Source organism: Rana temporaria, chromosome 2 (assembly GCF_905171775.1).
Source record: "Rana temporaria chromosome 2, aRanTem1.1, whole genome shotgun sequence".
Lineage (NCBI taxonomy): Eukaryota > Metazoa > Chordata > Amphibia > Anura > Ranidae > Rana > Rana temporaria.
The window spans coordinates 462263139-462282595 of NC_053490.1; positions in this window are offsets into that span (position 1 = coordinate 462263139).

Below are 19457 nucleotides of genomic sequence, written 5' to 3' on the forward strand. Positions count from 1 at the left end.
CAAGTGTGGTCAGAGCACATAAACGACCCATGGACTCTTTCCACGATCGATCAGGGTCACAAGTGGAACTTTATGGGGGCATTACCTCACACCGTCTTCCAACCCACCAAGATTCCATCTTCTCCGGACAAGAGGAAGCTTCTCGTCCGATATGTTTCGGAGCTAGTCCTGAAGGGAGCAGTCGCAGAAGTTCCTTCGCACCAAAGAGGCAGGGGATTTTATTCCCCTCTATTTTTGGTCCGAAAGAAATCCTCGGCCCGTTCTGGACCTCAAGCGACTCAACAGGAGAATTCAGATAGAAGCTTTCAAGATGGAGAGCCTCCAGTCTATTCTTCTGGCAGTAAATCTCGGGGATTGGATGCTGTCAGTGGATCTTTCCGACGCCTACCTCCATGTGCCAATCCATCCTGCCTTTCAGAAGTTTCTACGCTTTTCCATCAGCCAACATCACTTCCAATTCCGTTGCCTACCGTTCGGCATCTCTTCGGCACCCAGGACGTTCACAAAGGTCCTCCTACCTCTCATAGCCCTCCTCAGGGAGAGGGGGCTCCGGGTACATCACTACCTAGACGACATCCTGCTTTTTAGCAGCAAGCCAGGAGACTCTGCTCCTCCAGCGGGAAATCCTGATCTCTACCCTTCAGAATTTCGGCTGGCTGGTCAATTGGCGGAGAGCAGCCTTCAACCCTCAGGGACGGAGTTTCAATGCACCAACATATCAGAATCCCCAGTCAAGTGAAACAAGCTCTTGTATGGTGGACATACTCCTCCCAACCTCAGGAGATCCAGACCTATAGTTCCTCCGAGTCCGGAGATCGTGACTCGGATGCCAGCGAGAAGGGCTGGGAGCTTACTACCGGGACCCAGACTGCCCAGGGACCGTGGCACTTCCCTGCCCGGGGCACAGTTTCGAACATTTTGGAGCTCCGAGCTGCGATCCAGGCACTCTTAGCCTTCGCGCCTCTGCTACAGGGGAAGACTGTTTTAATCCGGATGGACAACACAGGTGCGGTAGCCTATGTCCAGAGACAGGGCGGTACACGAAGCCACACTCTATTAGAGGAGGTTCTACCCCATAATGGAATGGGCCAGGCTCAACTATTAGACCTGTGAGCAGTTACGTTCCAGCGGCACAGAACACGCTAGCCGACTTCCTGAGCAGGGAACTTCGTTCAAACAACGAGTGGTCTCTGAACCTCCGGGAGTTCTCCATTCTCACGGAGGCATGGGGGGCCTCCAGAGATCGACCTGGCAGCAACACCAGCAAATGCCAAATGCGTGAGGTTTCTTTCCAGAGTTCCTTTCCGACAGCAGAGGGGACAGATTGCCTTCTTCATCCATGGAACTTCAACCTGGGGTACATCTTTCCCCCAACTCCTTGATAGCAAGGTTCCTATCCCGGCTCCGAAGATCATCGGCCACGGTGATCGCAATAATACCATTCTGGCCAAGGAGGACCGTGGTTCACGACTCTCCTGCAGCTCATTACCCGACTCAATCCACCTACCGGTCTCAGCAGACCTCCTTCACCAGGGTCAGCTCCTCCATCCGGCTCCGGACAGACTCCACTTAACAGCAAGGAGGTTGAGAAGGCTAGGCTTAGAGAACAAGGATGTTCCCAGGCAGTTATAGCAACCTTAATGCAGGCCAGGAAGATCACCACAAACACGGTCTACACCAGAGTTTGGGAAAAGATTCGCCCACTTGGCACAACTCAAAGGTTGGAATCACGCCTTCCGGATCCTTACCAAATCCTAGAATTCTACAGACAAGGCATGACAAAGGCCTGAGCTCAAGCACCCTGAAAGTACAGATCTCGCTCTGTCTGCCAAGACGGGCACTAGATGGGCTCTACACCCGTTGATAATTCAGTTCATGAAGGCATGTATTAAGATTAGGCGCCCAGAAAACCATCCTTTCCGGCCTGGATCTTTCGGTAGTTCTGGAGGCGCTGTCCAATCCTCCTTCTTCCACTCAACTCTATCTCCTTATGGGACCCTGACCCTGAAATTTGACCTTCCTCATTGCCATTGCTTCGGCTAGGAGAGTGTCGGAGTTGCAAGCTCTCATGTCGAAAGAGCCATACTTAGTTTTCCTGCCCGACAGGGATGATACTAAGGCCTTCGGATCGCTTCCTCCCCAAGGTTACTTCGGCCTTCCATTCGGCCAGGACATCGTCTTGCCATGTCTTTCTAACGAAGAGGGTGAACCGCATGCCTTGGACATTAAGTCTGCAATTTTCTAACTACCTGTCGGCACTACCCACCTTCGGTCAACAGTACGCCCTCCTGATTATACTCACGGAGCCCAGACGAGGTCAGGCTGCCTCCTCTCGGACCATCGCCTCTTGGCTAGTTTAAAGCGATCGGGAAAGCATTTTCCCTCAACAGCTGGAGATCCCAGAGGGCATCAAAGCGCATTCAACCAGGGCAGTGGCTACCTCTTGGGCAGCTTATTGTGGAGTCTCTTCAGAGACCATCTGCAGAGCAGCAACCTGGTCCTCCAGGCATACCTTCATCACCCACTATAGGGTGACGCCGCTCTGTTGGCAACTCCGAATTTGGGCAGATCTATCTTCAGGGCCAATTCTTCGGCTCTATAAGAAAATAAAAAACTTTTTGCATTGAACCCGCCCGACTAGCGAGTTATTTCCAGTGTGTGCTGCCATGAATGCGTCAGGAAAACGGAAAATTGTATACTCACCTTGTCCGTAATTTTCCTTTCATGAACGCTCTTCTTGGCAGCACACCAGCTGCCCACCCTGTTGTTCAATGATGATGATATTTACGGAGAATGATGCCGGTGTCTCCTCTTCGAATTTATAGCTAACCAATCCTGTCAGGTTGTGGGGGCGGAGTCACAACCCAGTGTGTGCTGCCATGGAAGATGCGTCAGGAAAGGAAAATTACGGAAAGGTGAGTATACAATTTTCCGTTTTTTAACATTCAAAGAATGACAATAAAATCAACCAAATATCTCTACAGTGTCCTAAGATTTTTAATTATGTCTTGCTTTTTCTTTTATAAAATACATTTTATTTTCATAAAATACATTCTTTTTCATAGAACTACACTCGTGTATCCTTGAAAACCGGGAATGCAGATGTAGAAATGTGTCCAGAAAATATGTGAGTCTTTCAAAAACTTTGAAATTTACCTTAACCCATATTACTAAATTCTTTGATTACAGTTATTAAAGGAAACCTGTATTGAAGGCAAACAGGGCCATTTGGGAATGCTTAAAACTTGGCTTTTTCTGGCTTCAGTATTTTTTAACTCACTGACTCGGAACAAGCCGACAGAAGAGCATACTGTATTTTCTCCATATGGGTTTCCTGTAAAATTCTACTGAAATTATGAAAAATTATAACGACTAAAGGATATTTTTCAATGTTTTTAATAAGCCAGCCTTCCCCAGACACTGTGTAGAACTGTAAAGATAATGCACTGGATTTAAGTCTGCAAAACTTAATACTAATATACTTTTTGAAGTGTGTATAGTGTAAAAAAGATTGTCTCTTTTTTGGGTAGAAAGAGGAAGTTCTATCATGTCTGGCTGTCCGGTGCAACATCTCTTCAATGCCCATGGAGATAACAGTTACAGCCAAGCTTTTCTTACAGACCCTGCAGAAGGTAACAGTTTATTTAAATTTCAACCTTTGTATCCTGAACTTGTTTGTCAGGGTGATATACAGGGATAATATTTACCAATCATTCAGCCAGTCAGATCATTAACGTATCACTGTTGATGCTCTTTTTACTTCAAGTGGTAAATGGCTGGTGTAGGATTATGTATATGTAAGGCTTGTGAGAAGGTATGCTGGGGTGTTAGCTACCAGTCTCAAGAGGAGCATGATTATTTAACCAGCAGAGTGAATATGTATACATCTGTACCTTTCAGAAGCCATTCTGTAGCGGGCAAAGCCCTTTCTGAATGCAGGATGCATTGCAGGGCAAAGCTCTCTTAAGGAATGAGCAGAGGTCAGGAAGGTCGGTGAAGATTTAAGCAGCTCTATAATTGGTAGGTAGCCAAATCACAAATGTCAGATCTTGATGTTTTGGTCACCGGAATGCCACACCTCCCAACAAGTCACGTGTACTAAGCTTAGTACATTCATATACTTAGTACGTGCATTTTGGGCTCACCATTTCCGGGTGTTTAGCAATGGAAAGTCAGAAATACTCGACATTACTGGACTGTAGATTACATTGTGCAACTATTGCAAATATGTAATCTTCAATACATTTTATTCAATAATTGCAAACCCTTATAATCTCACTGGGTTACATTTTTTATGTAAGTGTGAGCAAAACTGTCTGTGTTGCTCAGCTATTTAGATCCTTACATTTAGTACTAAACTTAATCCCCCCTTCCAGCTTCAGAACAGGAGAATGTGAAAAGCAAGATTAGTTCTTCATCCAGTAAACATTGCATCAAGCAGGAGCGGCCCCCTAATCTACATGCAGGGTGCCGGATGCATGGATTCCAATGTTTTTTTTTCCTTTTTGAAGCACGTGATTAGAGCCTGAGGCTCTAATAAGCTTTTAAAAATGGTGCACTGTGCCCCAAGCACACCCACTTGTGTGACAATAGCAAATTAATATTCGCTATTGTCTTCCTGTCTTCCTCATTCTACTTCTGGCCAATCAGGAAGCCCCTATTGGCCAGGGAGTCCTAAGACTCCCTGGCCAATCGTGTCTCAGGACACACTTCCTGTTAGTGTGCTGCAGGGAGGAGAATCGGTCAAAGTGGCCCGACTCTCCCTTCGCACTGCATCCGTAATGTAAGGCATCGTTCTCATGGCACATTCACAGTGAATCACCGCCATCCGTCTCCTGCGGGGGGCTGGGGGGGATGATCGCCGCCGTCCATCTCCCGTGGGGTTAGTTTGTGTCGCCCCCCACCAAAATTTTGAGCACCAGCCGCAGCATACAGTGTATTTTGTTGTCTTTATGGGGCCATATAGACACTCTTTTGCCGCGTACACACGATCGGTCAAACCAATGAGAATGGTCTGATGGACCGTTTTCATCAGACCAAACCGATCGTGTGTGGGCCCCATCGGTTATTTATCCATAGGTTAAAAAAAGCAATCTTGTTTTAAATTTAACCAATGGATACCTAACCGATAGAAAAAAATAACGATCGTTTGTAGGCACGTCCATCGGTTAAAAATCCATGCATGTTTAGAATCAAGTCGACGCATGCTTGGAAGCATTGAACTTCATTTTTTTCAGCACGTTGTTGTGTTTTACATCACCGCGTTCTGACACAATCGTTTTTTTAACCGATGGTGTGTAGGCACGACTGACCATCAGTCAGCTTCATCAGTTAACCGGTGAAAACGGTCCATCAGACCATTTTCATCGGATGGACCGATCGTGTGTACAGGGCTTTAGTGGGTAGCTAAAAAAATGTATAGAAAACTGGCTGCCTGTATCACAAGTATTCATGCAATCAGACCTTTAAAGATAAATTCAAGGCAGACAACTATTTAATGCAATCAAACAAAAATTGAATACAAATCATTACGCACATTTTACATAGAAATGGCACAAATTAGTTGGACCGGCTTCCTGATAATGAGCCATACCTGCACAATGTGTGTCAACATGGCTGCTTATCTTGGTCAGGGTCATCATCTGACAGGGTGCTAACAGCTCACACCCCAAAAAATGTTGCTGTATGTATACAATGACAATAAAGTATATCTATCTATAACAGGAAGTGCCTAAAGAACTACCGTTAATGCAGGATCATTTTAATGAAAGCTGCAGATTTTAAAAGATTGAAAACAACTTTTGAAACAACATAACTATACATTTTATAGTAGATTTTGGTAATTGGGTCTAAACTGGGTTTCCTCCCACATTCCAAAGACATGCTGATAGGTTAATTGGCTCCTGTCTAAATTGGCTCTACTATGTGAGTAAGACCCATTTCATACTAAGAAGTTTTTCAGGCATTTTAGTACTAAAAATAGAAAGCGTAAAGCGCTTGAAAAACACCTCCCATGTCACCCCAGTGTGAAAGCCCGAGTGCTTTCACACTGGGGCGGTGCGCTTGCAGGATGTCAGAAAAAGTCCTGCGTGGATGGGCAGCACTGCTGAAGCACCTGTAAAGCGCTCCGGCAGAGCCTCAACACAGGTGCTTTTAACATCTTGTTAACCCCTTCTTGGGGGTTAAAAGCGCCCCGCTACTTCCCGACTGGTGGCGCCAATATAGCAGCGGTAAAACGAGCATCGCTTTACTGCTAACTTTCAGGCGGCCCCAATGTGAAAGGGGTCTTAGGGACCTTAGACTGTAAGTGATTTTGAGGGGTGGCCCAATACTTTTGGCAATATAGTGTATGTAAAGCACTGTATAAATTAACAGCGCTTTATAAGTACCTGTAGTAATAATAATAATAATATTTGCCATTCAATTAATGCTTATCTGATTCAGAAGCATATAGTGGTAATTTTTTTTTTAAACTTTTTTAATTTCATTCTGCGCTTTACGTATTTAAAATTCAACTATCTTTTTTTTTTATCTGAGTGCACAGTGTTGGCAATCCTTTTTCTTTCAACATCTCCTTTAGCACAATGCCCTCCCGGCATTTCTTGAAGCTTCTTTCAACTATTGTGACTTTAATTGCATTGTCACCACCCTATAAACGATAAAAGGTCAATACTCTGTTTGAAACTATGCAAGTTATGTTACTGTGGCACATATTTTTTTGTTTTTTAGTTAGTAGAAGACACACAAGAACTAAACATTACTGAGAAATTCTATATGACAAACACTTATTTGTAAATGTAAAGGACCCAGAAACTCCGTACACAGTAAGATTAATAGTTATCTGTCCTTCCTTTGTTCCTTCCTTCCTTCCTTCCAATTAGGTTTCTGCGTTGGGAACCAGACACTGCTAGTTTTTAACATGGTGTTTTCAGTCCTAAAAATAAACGACAATAGCAGTGAAAAAGCATCACCTAACCTATTCCTAACACATAACCTGTCACTAACACTTAGGTCCCTTCCACACAGGCGGAGTCCGTTTGCTCAGCAGGGAATCTTCCATTGATCCACACTGTTCCATTAAAGCATGTTACACAGCACAGTGCTTGTGCTGTGTAATTTGGCCCCCTGTAACACCTGGCTGATCCTGCCTGGATATACCCTCTACTCCCTAAACAGACCATGATAATCATGGCTAGCTGAGCCCCTGATACCTTGGTCTGTTTGCATGCCTTCGACATCCATCCGCAGCCTGCTCTCCTGTGTCTGTCTCCTCTGTCCTCCTCCCATCCCCACTTTGCGTGTCACCTAGTGACAGTGCCATCCCATCCCCCTCCTGCTGCAGGAATAAAAAATATATCTATATACTATCCGTTCTGTATGCTAAAAGAGTGCCCTCTGTCTCTGTGTTTCATGAAAAAAAATAACCTCCATCACTGTATTTCAAAACGGCTCCCAGCGATCATGTGGACCCGGCCGCTGCTTCTATAAGACGGACCGAGAGGGGAGACACAGCTGGTTACATGAGCGCCGGGAGCAGTGGTGTATTTAGGTTTTCGTGCTGCCCTAGGCCTGACTTAAACTCGTGCACCCCCCTAATTTAAATATGAGCCACCCCCTTCCTGTCAAGGCCACACCCCTTTCTGTTTAAGACCCGTCCTGAAATTTTTGAGTGAGGACACTAGTTCTTAGGCCTGGGGGGGAGGGGATGGATTTTCCATAATTTGCATAGATTTCCTCTCCTTTCTTGTTTGGCTATGGGGCAGAAATGAAGTGAAATCTCTGCAATGGACGGAGATGGTAAAAAATTAACTGACAGAGGCTATAACCCTCCCTTACTCTATACAAAATGAAAAAAAAAAAGTGTTGCCTATAGTTCTACTTTAAGCACAAATTCTGATAATTTTTATGGAGAGGACTAAGAAGATATAGGCCATGCCAATGGTGCAGCAGAAAACATATAGCACAGTGAGGAAGGTTTGTGGTCCAGGATAATAGGACAGTCAAAATTAGAAGCAGCTTGTGTTACACTAACAGTGTAGCGCAAGCCGACAGGGACTCTTTTCGTGCTTCCTCCCCCCCTGCAAAGTGCTGCCCTAGCCTGGCCTTTGTTGGCCTAGGCCAGGATACAGCCTTGGCCGGAAGACACCATGAGATACAGTGAAGGAGGTATTTTTTTAATAAAACAACAGAGACCAGGGGGGCACTCTATTAGGATACAGAATGGATAGTGTTTATTTTACTAAAAGTGGGTACAACCCCCTTTAACCTATTACAGCAAGCTTTTCTCTTATTGTTCCTTCCCCTTCCTCTTACAAAAAGTTATACTATTAACTTCATAGTGGAATACCTTTCTGTGCTGTAAGGTAGCCCTTATTGATTTCTGGCCTAGGCCAGGCCTGCTGCCTTTTGAGATTGCCACGTCACAAATATCCCAGGAGGCAGTGTGTTACCAAGGGTGCATGCACACTACAACATTCAGCACACACGCACATATGTCACTGGCCTTGGTATGTCTGTGCACCAATGGGATTTCTGCGCATGTTGCACAGGGGCTGCAGGTTACTACAATGCCCATATACCAGGAAATAGTGGCATTGTCTGCATGTGCAGAAATCAGCCTCAGCTCTGCAAGTCTCTGCAGAGTCCCAGAAATACCTGGCAGAGACCTGTGGCACATCTGTGCACATGCTGGATTTTTGGAAGATGGTGGCACGTGGAGGAAATAGAAGTAAGGGTGAAGTTCCAATTTAATTTGAATCCCTTTTAAGGGATTAAAGGGGTTGTAAAGACACAAATATTTTCCACTTAAATTAACGTCTGACAGTTGCTGATAAGGTAAAAAAAAAGTAATGATTGCCATTATAACTACTGTTATACCTGTTCAAATTGAGCTGGTTTATACACCTCCGTCACTCTGAATCATTATGTCCCCACTTCACTTCCTGGTTTGCGGTGTGCGTGCATTATTCTTACGTCACGGCCTGATGGAACTACAGTACCTATTAGGTTTAGCGGCGTTGAGCATGCGCAATTTTTTTTTTTTAAACCGACGGACGAGAGCGAGCAAAGTTCTCAAGAACACACACAGCCACACTCCGCCCCTACCGTCCCTAGTATACACCCCTTCCCGACCCCCTGCCTATACCCATTCATTCCTCCCCAGTCTACACACACATTCCCGCCCTCCCCAGCCGACAAAGCCACGTCTTTTTCAATGGGGGCGGAATGAAGGCGGGGTTGTAAAAGAGTTCTGCTAAAGAAAAAGAATGCAAGGGAGGCGGAGGCTACAGCATCCTAAGACCGCCCACTTATGTCCTGCCTCCGTGCCTGTGAATGATAGAGAGCATCTTCATGCAGGGCTGTAGTCATAAGGAGGGGGCGAGCACGTTCTGCTTTCCACCATGCAAAACGGCTCAGATGCTGATGGAAAGCAAGAAGAGGAGAGACAGGAAATGGCATTTTCAAAGCTGGATTACTCTAATTTGGAGGGCAAATGGAAAAACGAGGTAAGTGATATTTAAATGCTCTAGCTTACAGCAATCAATTTAGCTAATAAAAAACGAAGCTTTAGTGTTCCTTTAATATTTGTCAAGCAGTGAATGTAACGTCTACCTAATGTTCACTTGTGGTGAGTCAGTCACTGTCATTAAAGACAAATGCACCTGAAATGTTCATCGGCAGGGAATGTTTGGTAAATATCAGATTTAATGCTTCGTAAATATCCATTTAAGTGTAACTAAAGCCTAATACACATGATCAGAATTTCCGACAACATTTGTGTGACCGTGTGTATGCAACACAAGTTTGAGCCAAAATTCAGTCTGAAAAAAATCCACGGTTTCCTTGTCGGAATTTCCGATCGTGTGAATGCGGCATTAATGTGTTTTCTATCGTTTTTTTTTTTTTTGCTGTTTGTGATCATAATGGGTAGATTAATTTTCTCTGTTTTGTCCTGGTAACCACTGTTATCAAGACTAAAGCCTCGTACACACGCTCGGTTTACTCGGCAAGAACCAGCAAGAAAACTGCTGGCAGAGCTTTCTTGCCGAGTATACCAAGTGTGTGTACGAGGCTTTCAAGAAAACTGCCTAAAATCTTGACGAGAAAAATAGAGAATCTGCTCTCTATTTTCTCGTCGTGATTCTCGGCAGTGTTTTCCTTCCGAGAAACCCGAGAGTGTGTATACTTACCTGTCGCCGTGGAAACCCATGCATGCTCGAAATGACTTTGACGCATGCGCGGTAGCTTCCTAGGCATTGGTAGGGTGCAGCAAGATGGCGGTGACGGCGATGACGTCACCGCGTTCTTGCCTTCCAAAAGAACCGTGATTCTTTTGAAAGGAGTGTCTGTACACTCGGGTGGCAAGACATTCTTGCCAAGAATCTCATCAGGAAAAACTACATTTTTTTCCTGACGACATTCTGGCCCGTGTGTACAGGGCTTTAAAGTTGGAGCAAGTCCAAACTTTTGAGTTGGTAGCAGGAATCAATAGTGGGGAAATCTTTCAATGACGACTCTTGCTCTAGTGACAGCTGAGCACTTCCCACACTTTGGAGAAATCTCCTCTCATTTCCTGTTTTGTCTACAGGACTTGGGGGGGGGGAGTAGGAGATCTCCCCAATGCCATACAGACGACAAAAATCCTGACAGGGGTTTTAAAATTTGCCTTAACGTCACATCACAGGGCCGTCTGCAAGAATCTGGAAGAGATAAATGGCCCCTGATGTTAGAAGAAGATTGCCCATTTTGGTCCCATTACAGCAACCCCTATATCTGGCACAGGAACTAAGAAGAAACCTCCCCAATGGGGACAATGACAACAATGTAAACTTAACAGAGGTTCTAATGCTTTCATGCTCTTGCCAAATCAATCATGTCCTCTTAGCACCAACCCTAACCTAAATCATTAAAGTGACCCCTAACTGACAACATCTACATATACCTTTACTAATATTGGCAATACATGTATCCATTCAAGTGCTGAAGAGATTCTGTGGCCAAACTGTTTTGGTTCAGGTGAACTTGTTTTTTCTTCTGTAAGTTGCGGTTTCTTTCAGGCAGGTATAACCTTCTGATGAGCAATGTCTTCTTTGCTTGTGTTTTGGAACTTTGTTTCTGAACGAGTCATCCCGAAACAAAAAGCAGCAACAGGTACATTGGTGCACTTTTATGAGTTGTGTGGAAGAGACAAAAGTTTAGTTATTAGTTATTATTAGGTGAGTCCAATGAGATTTGAAAATGACAGTCACATGTGTGAAAAAAAAAAATTGTGTTGATTGAGCCCATAAAATCTTACTAAACATCACCGATCTCTACATATTACTAAAATCTATTGCCGATTGCTTTATTATATATCTAGCTTTGGAAATACAATTGCATATTGGCAGGAGGGTAATGTATTACAGCATTCATTTTATTCAGTAGCATTTCTCCTTTTCTTTCTAGTTGACGATTAATATTATTAAAGAAAAAGTGGTGAATATTTTGCCAGTAATCATTGGAAGTTCGATTGGGGGCATTCTGCTCTTATTGATCATTATTTGGATCCTTATCAAGGTAAGTACCGGTAACTCTTAACAACATAACACAATAAACTGAAATCTGTATGTTAGCTTTCATTTTTAGTGCACTGCAAATATTCCAATACATTTGGTTGCAAAGTAATAATACAAATATGTAATCGCAAATTAATGCATATTTCTAATTCTTGGAGAGGGATTGGTGTTACAGAATATTGTCATCTAATAATGAAAAAGACATTAGTAGGCTCATGATTAATTAGACAGCTAATAGTACATGATCAAAATAGATGGCCATATAATAGGCTATCCAAGGTGCCCATAATTGTTCAATTTATGCATAGAATCCTGGAATAAAACAAACAGTTTTCAATTTGTCAAGTACTATGACATTTTTCTTTTGACCTGTACTATCGTTGTAGGGTCTGACTTACGTACCTTAGCCAAACTTAAAGTGATTGTAAAGTCTTGTGGTTTTTTTTCTATTAAATAACAAACATGTTATACTTACCTGCTCTGTGCAGTGGATTTTCACAGATGAGCCCCGATCCTCTTCTTCTCAGGTCCCTCTTCTGTGCTTCTGGCCCCTTCCTCCTGCTGAGTGCCCCCAGAGCAATCAGCTTGCTCTGAGGGCACCCGAGCCGAGATGCAGCTCCCTGTGTTCATTCAGACACGGAGCTGTGGTTGGGTCCTGCCCTCTCTCTCTTCTGATTGGCTAACTAATTTCGATAGACAGCAACGGAAGCCAATGGTGCCGCTGCTGTGTCTCAGCCAATCAGGGGGGGGAATCTCCAATGGCTGAGACACTTGTGGACATTACTGGACAGAGATGGGGCTTAGGTAGGTATTAGGGGGCAGAGGAAGGCTTTTTATCAAAAACTTCTGACTTTACAACCCCTTTAACAGTGAAAATAAGTAACGTATTTATTGGCATTTCTTGGCACGCACAGGTGTATAACACGCACCTTCATTTTAAGAGGGAAGTTTCAGGAAAAAAATAATAATTTCAAATAAAGAACTTTGAAGCAAAATAAGGGTCAGTGCCCATCAATGCAGCCTGATCAATACCCATCTGCAGCCTCAAAATTGCACATCAATGCAGCTTGATCAATGCCCATCTGCAGGTTCACAATTGCCCATCAATGCAGCTTGATCAATGCCCATCCGCAGCCTCACAATTGCCCATCAATGCAGCTTAATCAATGCCCATCTGTAGCCTCACAATTGTCTGTCAATGCAACTTGATTAATGCCCATCTCCAGCCTCCCCATTACCATGAATGTAGCCTGATCAATGGCCATCTCAGGGAGGGGGGTGGGATGAGGCAGCCCAAATTGCAGTATCGGTGTATAACATGCACACGCTATTTGCAACTCATTTGCAGGGTGAAAAAGTGAGTGTTTAATTTGGGTGTTATTCCAATCCTCTGGTTTGAGGTGTAAGGCCCCTTTAACATGGTCGGTCCGTTCAGGTCCGCCTGTCATATTAGTCGGCGGACCTGAACGGCCGCTCCATACTTCTCTATGGAGCGTTGGATTTCAGCGGAGACATCTGCTGACATCTGATCCGGTCCGCTAAAATCAGACGTATGGCGATACGTCACTATACCTCCATGGCGGATCGGATCGGGTAAGATCTTAAATATCGGAATATCTTAAACGTCGTTAACCCCTGTCCCATTTGGGGTTCTGTTACAGTAAATATTTCCTAAATGGCGCACATTAAGGAGATACTTACTAGACATGTGCAGACTGGAATATTTTGTTTTGTTTTTTCGTTTTTGTTTGAAAAATACATTTATTTAGTTACTCCCGAAAATCGTTTTGATTTATTTCGTTTTTTCGTTGGGGAATAACTTTCGTCCGAAAATCCAATAATACTTGGTTTCTGTCTAATGGTCAAAAATATTCGACCGCACGTCGAATCTTTACGCCGAATCGTACATTTCCGTTCGAATATTCCGCCTACAAGAATTCTAATGTTGTATGACTAGTAATAATGTCGAATCTATTCTCTATAATGTCGAATCTATTTTCTCATAAATCGAAATCTATTCTCTGTAATGTCGAATCTATTATTTCTATAGTGTCAAATATTTTCTTTATAATGTCGAATCTTTTCCCTATAATGTTGAATCTCTCTATATCGAATTTTTACCACAACGAAAACGAAAATAAAGCATTTTTTATGTCGGATCTTTCGGTTTTCGTTTCTTGCACTTTCGTTATCGTTTGTTAAAACGATAACGAAAAAAACTGATTTTCGGACGAAAATGCATTCTAACGAAAACTAATGCACATGTCTAATACTTACAGTACCTATAGGTAAGCCTCATTATAGGCTTACCTATAGGTACAAGTTTAAGAAAGAAAGTTACAACCATTTTAATAATATCATGAACATTCTGATATTATTATATAAGATATTAAAGCGGAGGTCCACACAAAAATGGAACCTCCGCTTTTCGAAACCTTTCCCCCTCCGGTGTCACATTTGGCACCTTTCAGGGGAGTGCAGATACCTACAGGTATTTGCACCCACTTCCCGGCATAGACTCCCACGGGGGTCACGTCCCTTCCCGCCCCGCCCCCTGCTGTCCTCTGGGAAATACACAGGTCCCAGAAGACAGCGGGAATCAGTTAGGATGCACAGCGCGACTCGCGCATGTGCAGTAGGGAACCGGGAAGTGAAGCTGCAATGCTTCACTTTCTGATTCCATCAACGAGGATGTCGGCGGGGGCAGCCGAGAGTCGAGCGATTGCTCGGCTTCGGCTGCCGACATCGTGGGCACCCTGGACAGGTAAGTGTCCATTTATTAAAAGTCAGCAGCTGCAGTATTTGTAGCTGCTGGCTTTTAATATTTTTTTATTTAGGCGGACCTCCGCTTTAAGACAAAGTATTGTTAAAGGTATGAAGATAATGCAAATGTGGTTCATATATACTGTAGTCAATGTACTTATCACTTATAACTAGTGATATATTTACATTTAAATGACAATTTCATTTTTATTTCATTAATCATTGTATATTTGTAATACAATTGATTTTGTCATATAATTATATATTTTCTTTGTTTTTACAGTGTGGCTTCTTTAAGAGAAAATACAAAGCTTTTGACCAAAATCAGCACTGAGACACATCACCAGATGAAATGCGCAATGTGAAGATATAATTAAACATGTATTAGAATATTCAATATACATAACAGATTTGTAGCAACATATTCCCATTTTTATTACTGGTGGCCTAATAAAAAAGGCACCTGGGTGTTACCTTAAGGGTCAAAACACACAAAACGTTTTTTTTTTCTATGTTTTGTGGGTGCTGGAGAAATATTCTACCCTATGATTTCATATATCTCTTCGGCACTCTATTGATGAGACATTTTCTCTTGAAATCCTGGCTCTGTACATTTGCTGTGGCTGCTTTAACACTGATGGGGTGCGGTTTGACCGTACCGTGGGTGTAGGGCAGTGTACCCATGTGTTTGGAGTGGGTTAGCCACGGTGGAGCCGCGTGACGGTATAGCCGCGCTATTTGTAGCGCCGCTATACCGTCGTATTTACCGCGATATTCGGGCGCTAGCGGTGAGGTTTTAACCCCCGCTAGCGGCCGAAAAAGGGTTAATACCGCCCGCATTGCGGGCGGTATTACCGCGGTATTACCTCGGTTTCCCATTGATTTCAATGGTAAGGTGCAGTATAGGAGCGGTAAACACACCGCTCATATACCGCTCCAAAGATGCGGCTAGCAGGACTTTTGGAGCCTTCCTGCTACCGCACTGCTTCAGTGTGAAAGCCTTCGGGCTTTCACATTGAAGCCTGCAGGGCATGATTTTTTCAAGCGGTATAGCAGCGCTATTTTTAGCACTGTACCGCATGAAAAACGCCTCAATGTGAAAGGGGCCTTAGCGTTCTATTGTGTTCCATGGCTTTGGTGCACTTTCTAAAAAATGCATCAAAACTCCTGCATGATACATCTTTTGGTGTTCTTTCAGAAAGCGCACCAACTATGTGGGACACAATATAAAGTGCAGCTAACCCACTCCAAGTGGGTATACTGTTTTGCTCCCGTGGTGCAGGCAAACCATACCGCTTCAATGTGAAACAAACAGTTTTATTTGAAACACAGATATAAAGAAAATGTACAGTTCTGCATTGAATGTACATTATATAGTTTGTGCCACAAATTGTTGACTTCCGGTCATAATACAATATCTCCAAAGAGAACTCCCAGTTTAACATCTCGACCCTTATACATTAGCAGTGAAAATGTACCAGGACAAGAAAGAAACTTTGTAGACGGGTCCCCCAGGTGCAGATTTGCTTGGAGACATTCTTATGCCGCCAGCACAGCTGGCCCCAGCAGCCGGACTCCTGACCCAAGCGGCTGGCCCCCTTGCCCCAGCAGCTGGACCCCTGGCCCCAGCAGCCAGCCTCAGCAGCCAGATCCCTGGCCCCAGCAGCCGGCCCAAGCAGCCAGACTCCTGACCCCAGCAGCCGACCCCAGCAGCCAGACCCCTGGCCCCAGTAGCCAGACCCCTGGCCCCAGTAGCCAGACTCCAGGACCAGCAGCCAGGCCCTAGCAGCCAAGCACCAGGACCAGTAGCCCAGCCCCAGCAGCTGTTCGTTAAGGCTGAATTTCATTGGGCAGTGGCGGATCAGGCTGTATTTTATTGGGGGGAGGTCAGCGCAGATGCCGGCGCAAAGCGAACACCTCCCTGAAATTAGTTTATGCAGGTTGGGATGTCTGCATTCTAACACATGAATATGCTTTGATCTAAACCATTCCATTGTAAGTCTGGCTGTATGTTTAGGGTCGTTGTCCTGCTGGAAGGTTAACCTCTGCCCCAGTCTTAAGTCTTTTGCAGACTCTAACAGATTTTCTTCTAAGATTGCTCTGTATTTGGCTCTATCTATCTTCCCATCAAATCTGACCAGATTCCCTGTGCCTTGTGGAGAAAATTGTCCGCATAATATCATGCTGCCACCACCATGTTTCACAGTGGGGATGTGTGTTCAGGGTGATGTGCAGTGTTCGTTTTCCGCCACACATAGTGTTTTGCTTTTAGGCCAAAAGGTTCAATTTTGGTCTCATCTGACCAGAGCACCTTCTTCCACATGTTTGCTGTGTTCCTCACATGGCATCTTGTAAACTACCAATGGGACTTCTTATTGCTTTCTTTCAACAATGGCTTTCTGCTTGCCACTCTTCCATAAAGGCCAGATTTGTGGAGTGCACAACTAATAGTTGTCCTGTGGACAGATTCTCCTACCTGAGCTGTGGATCTCTGCAGCTTCTCCAGAGTTGCCATGGGCCTCTTGGTTGCTTCTCTGATTAATGCTCTCCTTGCCGGTCCTGTCAGTTTAGGTGGACGGCAATGTCTTGGTAAGTTTGCAGTTGTGTGATACTCTTTCCATTTTCAGATGATGGATTGAACAGTGCTCCGTGAGATGTTCAAAGCTTGGGATATTTTTTTATAACCTAACCTGCTTTAAACTTCTCCACAACTTTATCCCTGACCTGTCTGGTGTGTTCATTTGCCTTTATAATGCTGTTTGTTCACTAAAATTCTCTAACAAACCTCCGAGGACTTTGCAGAACAGCTGTATTTATACTGAGACTAAATTATACACAGGTGGACTCAATTTACCAATTAATTAGGCGACTTCTGAAGGCAATTGGTTCCACTAAATTTTAGTTAGGGGTATCAGAGTAAAAGGGGCTGAATACAAATGCACGCCAAATTTTTCCGATATTTATTTGTAAAAAAAAATTAAAAAACGTTTATCATTTTCCTTCCACTTCACAATTATGTGCCACTCTGTGTCGGTCTATTACATAAAATCCCAAAAAATATATTTATGTTTTTAGTTGTAACATGACAAAATATATATAATTTTTTTAGGTACTGTATATAAATTCTATATAACAAAAGAACAGTTTGTTTCTTTTTAAAAATCCACATTTTGGGACCTGCTCCTTGATCGTGCCCTATTGGCAGACAGTCCATTCCCTAATTCACTCTATATTTGGTTCATCGGTGCCGTTTTGTCCTAAACTTTTCCTTCTGGGCCTCCCACCCCCCTCGTTTTCTAAACTTTCTAAAAAACTCCTGGCCCAGGTCCTTACGGCCGCACGGTGCCTAGTGGCCCTGAAATGGAAAAAGAAGGAACCTCCCTCCCTGTTTGAACTGCACTCTAGAATCAGGGACGTTAAAAGGATGGAATACATGACAGCTTCCTTGAATAACACTCTTGACACCCACAACCAGGTATGGGAACTATGGAATGCGCTGGAGGCCCCGATCACGTGATAACCCCTGTCTTGGGGGGGGGGGGCGACCTGGTTAAGTATCCCGGGCTGGGGGGGGGGGGGTTCGGGGCGGATGGTGGACCTTTCTCCTCTCTTTTTCCCCTGCACTCTTCACCTCTCTTTCTATACTTCTCTCCACTTTCACTGACTCTTCTTTACTTCCCCACTATACTTTATGTTCCCTTGGTCGCTAAAACACACTGTGGCAGGCTAGATTCTGTGATGATATAGACACTAGGTCCTATGTTAACTAGTTTGGATTTTGCACTGACCTGTCTTATTATGCAGTTGTTGCACTGGCAACTTTGTCTGTCCCTCCTAGTGCTGCCCCTTTATGATGCCATGTGTCCTTTTATGTCTTTTTCTATTATTTTTATTTTTTTTCTTTCCTGGTCCCTTCTTTTGTTTATCCTTTACCTGGAAAATGTTGAAAATTCAATAAAATTTAAGTTTTCAAAAAAATCCACATTTTGGAGGAGGGTCAGGATGACCCATAGACTTGTATATTGGGAAACATTCAAATTATTGCCGCGTTGACGCTAATCATTCATCTGCAAGAAAAAATCCTATTTTGTGTAATTTTCCTTGCATATGATTGGATATTCTTTACAAAGAGAAAGTTCACTTTTGCTTCACCTCATTTACTACACACTCATAGATAGAGAGATATGTAGATAGATAATAATAATAATAATAAGGATTTATATTATAGATTAGTTATCACGTTTATAAATTGATATATATATATATATATATATATTTTTTTTTTATTGTTTAACTTTATTTATAACATTTAGGCCCAACACCATCCAAAACTTTTTTCTTTGTTTTAGATGTAGTGGGGAAGGAAGAATCTCAGACCAGTGAAAGCAAAGTATTTTTAAGTCAATGTAAAACTAAATGGAGTTGAGCTTTAACATTTAATAGGCTATACACAGCCCAACAATAGAATATTTACACTCATCACAATTAATCTATTAATTTCTATCGATTACATGGCCCTGTTGCCTTATGATTGCCAAATGTCTCTTGCTGGAAGTGGAAAAAATGAAATATTCATACAAAAAATGTCTAATTTACTGGACTAAAAACATACAAGTACAGGTATATTCCCAAAAAATATAGGGCCAGATTCATGAAAAATTGCGGCGGCGTAACGTATCCCCTTTACGTTACTCCGCCGCAAGTTTTCGTCGTAAGTGCTTGATTCACAAAGCACTTACATGTTAACTTGCGGCGGCGTAACGTAAATCTGTCCGGCGCAAGCCCGCCTAATTCAAATGGGGTGTGTGTCATTTAAATTAGGCGCGCTCCCGCACCAAACGTTCTGCGCATGCTCCGTGTAAAAATTTCCCGCCGTGCTTTGCGCGAAATTACGGCGCCCCGACGTATTTTTTGAACGGCGACGTGCGTTACGTCGTTTCGTATTCCTGGACATCTTACGCAAAAAAAAAAAATTTGAAATTCAACGCGGGAACAACGGCCATACTTTAACATGGCTGGTCTAAATGTAAGCCATGAAAAAGCAGGCTTATGTTTGCGACGGGAAAAAACGACTAGCGACGACGTAAGAGAATGCGACAAACGCAGGTACCTTCGTGGATCGCCGTAAACAGCTAATTT